This window comes from Magnolia sinica, chromosome 9 (genome assembly GCF_029962835.1).
Source record: "Magnolia sinica isolate HGM2019 chromosome 9, MsV1, whole genome shotgun sequence".
Lineage (NCBI taxonomy): Eukaryota > Viridiplantae > Streptophyta > Magnoliopsida > Magnoliales > Magnoliaceae > Magnolia > Magnolia sinica.
This window is the reverse complement of record NC_080581.1, coordinates 44,368,996-44,372,608: the sequence shown is the minus strand read 5'-3', so window position 1 is coordinate 44,372,608 and position 3,613 is coordinate 44,368,996. Positions and strand designations below refer to the sequence as shown.

At 40.7% G+C, this 3,613-nt stretch overlaps 1 long non-coding RNA gene across 1 annotated transcript; it reads right to left on the bottom strand.

The window, feature by feature from the left end:
• Nucleotides 1–565: 565 nt before the first annotated feature.
• LOC131256278 (uncharacterized) lies at nt 566–2,986 on the bottom strand. Its single transcript, XR_009176717.1, has 3 exons — nt 2,399–2,986; nt 2,122–2,187; nt 566–784 (listed from the first exon to the last, which is right to left on the bottom strand). It is a non-coding gene; the product is annotated as an uncharacterized LOC131256278 (long non-coding RNA).
• Nucleotides 2,987–3,613: the final 627 nt, after the last annotated feature.

Sequence of the window (3,613 nt, the reverse complement as noted above, 5' to 3'; positions counted from 1 at the left end):
TACTCTGGACTCAATCAAATCGACCTAGGACATCATCTGGACTTAATTTTTGAGGTGATGGTCAAGTCCAACATGATGACCATAATTGTCTAAGATCATCGCTAGCGGACTTTCGACGCGCGGTCCAGGTCCGATCCAAAGCTTCTAAAAATTCCTAAGAGCAACTGGATTTAGCGTTGAATCCCAGATTTCAGAGTAACATAGCGCTAACGATACTACAAGTTTTGAGTCTTGCAGATCAAATTTAAAGTGATTGATGCTAATTTCACAAGGAATGGAGTTTAGCGCTAAAAAACCCACAAATAACTTCTAAGGAAAATAGAGGTAGTACTCGGGTCTTAGCACGAAATTTTCCGGGTCATTACAGTATCCCTGATTTGTATGAATCTAGAGACATGAATCTAGGATTCCTGGTTTGAGAACTTAATTAAAGCAAGATTCCCTAGTTGAGAACGTAGAGACTATACTTATGTAACACCTCGTGTTTTCAGGACCCGAGTGTTAACCTTAAAAGGTGGTCAAATTCGAGTACACATTTTTTTAATTCATTCAGAGTACGCAGATGAGCGTAGAGTGGACAAATCAGTATAAAGGAAAATTTCATTTACATTTGGAATATACAAGAAGCTGCTCATAATGACTTATACAAACCAATGCCCTCATTCTTACAATTACAAAATTAAATAATATTACATGTGAAATAAAATAAATTACAACAATCTTGGGATGTGAAATCCTATAACAATCTTATGAACTGCATTGGCTTTCTCTACACCTGCATCAACTGTTACGGTTTGATAGCGTCAATGGTTAATGCAGTGAGGAACACCCTCTAAGATTGCACACTCATCATTCATAATCCAATACAGCTCGCAAGTCATGAAAATGGATATCTTAAACAGGACATTTCATAATCATGATCATACACTCAAAAATCAAGCCAGTCAACAGAATCTCATCATAAGTAAACATAATAGCAATCGCAATATAGGGATATATGTTCAGGTACTCAAATAATCAACCATACGACTTTTTATTATACCCGAAAATCACATTGTACGTGAACACCGTAAGATGGCTAGGAAATTGCTAAGCGAACACCCGCTCCACCTGAAAATCATGGTACAAGTGAAATCCACAAGATGAATAGAAAATCAACCTTTAAACCTCTACTTCACTTGGGAATCATATCGTATGTGAACTCTGCAAGATGGTTAGAAAATCGTTAAGCGAACACACGCTCCACCCGGAAATCATGGTATGACTGAACTCCATAAATGAAGAGAGAACAACGTACAACGTCTACTTCACCTTGAAATCATATTGTACGTGAACACTGTAAGATGGCTAGGAAATCACTAAGCGAACACCTGCTCCACCCGAAAATCATGGTACGACTAAACACCGTAAGATAAAGAGACAAGTAACATACAAACTCTAGATCACCCAGAAATCATATCGTACGTGAACACCTTCAGATGGCTAGGAAATCGCTAAGCGAACACCTGCTCCACCCGAAAATCATGGTACGATTGAACACAGCAAGATGGCTAGAAAAACCAACATATAAACTCTAGACCACCCGAAAATCGTATCGTATGTGAACTCCGCAACATGGCTAGGAAATTGCCAAGCGAATGCCCGCTCCACCCGAAAATCACAATACGACCAAACACCGTAAGATGGCTAGGAAACAATAAGATATGTGAATATAACAATCAAGCCACAAACAGACACCAACAACCCATCAAAGCCATGAAGGACAAATAAATGATCCAAGCCACGTAGGGTAAATATGCGGTCCAAGACATGTAAGGATTGGCGATCCAAGTCGCGTAAGTCGAATATGGACTGCAAATGGTAAGTTCATGACAGGTCTCATTCATTACATCACTCAATCAAAAACGACAGACATACAGTTAATTTACAATGTATGACTAAAGATAACATGTTATCACCAAATCATTTATGCATGCTATAATTAAAGAGAGATGTCTACCATCTAACACAACAATTTAGCTTATTCAATAGTAAAGTAAATAATTCAATTAGAGGAATCATGCCATCATCTATCTCCAGATTGATGAAATTAAGTGGGAAGCTCAAAGGGTGAGTCCTCACCTTAGAGAGTAGATTTATTTCTTGTTTGGTTAGAGATCATTAAAGGACTCAAAATACTCGATGAACCTAAAATATCACTTGTCAATGGTTAGAGTAGAATGGATTCAAATACGCCTAAATAATTAAGGTTCCTAATGTGTATCCGGGTTAGATTCAAGTTGGCACAACTAGACAAGCTAAAGCGTAATTTAAATCCAAGAAAATGTGTAATCTCAAATCCTAAATTAGTCACTAATTGGTCATAATGAACATTCTAGAAAGAGTAGAGCTTGCTTACCGAAAGTCCAAGTCAATTTGGATCTAGACCGGCTCGAAACGGTTTATCCTTCTCAACGTAAATGACCACACTCCTTTCTTCCTTTCTTCACTTTCTTCTTTCTCTCACTCCCTCTCTCCCTCTTTTCCTCTTTTTCTTTTTCCTTGCTGGAACCCCAGCTAACCTAGATCAGATCCATGCCTAGCTCAGCCGAGTTAGACTCGGTCCCAACCGAGTCGACTCGATTCTAACTGGACGCAGCCCCAAGCTGCCTTCTCTCCCTCTTTTCTTCTTTTTTTTTTTTTTTTTTTTTCCTTTATTCCTTTCTTCCTCCCTTTCTTTTCATCTTGCTCGGACGTCCAGCAAGATCCTGGACCAAAACTGAGGCTGAGTCGCATTGGACTCGGCAGAGATGGACCGGTGCAACAGTCACCACCGATTCTCCTCTCCCCCTCTCGTTTTCTTTTTCTCTTTCTCCTTACTTTCTTTTCTTCCTCTCTTCTTCTCTCTATTTATTTTTTTCTGCTGCAACTTCAACAGAAAAGCTGGCTAGCAGCGCCAACTCGAGCAGCAGCAATGGTAGCAGTCAGCAACAGTAGCGGCGGCAACCTCTTCTTCTCGAACTGAGTTGACTATATGCTACCCAACTTGCTCTCTCAATACTTCTCCCTCGTCTTTTTTTTTTTTTTTTTCTTTTCCCCTCTTTTCTACCACTGTATTTCTGTCCAAACCATGCTCAGCAGTATGACTCAATGAGTTGTCTCCGCGCGGGTTGTGACAACAGTAGGGCGGAACTTGTGCTCTCGGGGAAGAAGCTTCGACTTCAATGGCAGTCTTCCCACGAAGGCTATTTCCTTTGAACCGATGATACTGGAGCATCTAGTTCTTCCACACGATGCTTGTGGAAGAGGAAAAATGAAGCTCCATGTAAGTTTCGACTGTGGGTTCAAACGGTGAGGAAGACGGCTGAGTTTTTGGAGGTGCGGCCGCAAATGCGTGAAATCGTGGCGTGGCGTTTAGGTTTTCATTCCTTTATTATAAGCCCTGGATCTCCTAGAGCCGTTAGATCGAAGATATAGGGTCTGGATTTGTTCTAACTGAAGCTGTTTCAAATACCATGGGTAGGGGAAAACCAGTCGTGGTTTTGTTTGCAATGCCTAAACCACTCGCATTGGACGGAGGAGATCCTCTTAAACGGATGGCCGAGATCAGCTGAAGACCCCTCACATGGATCGT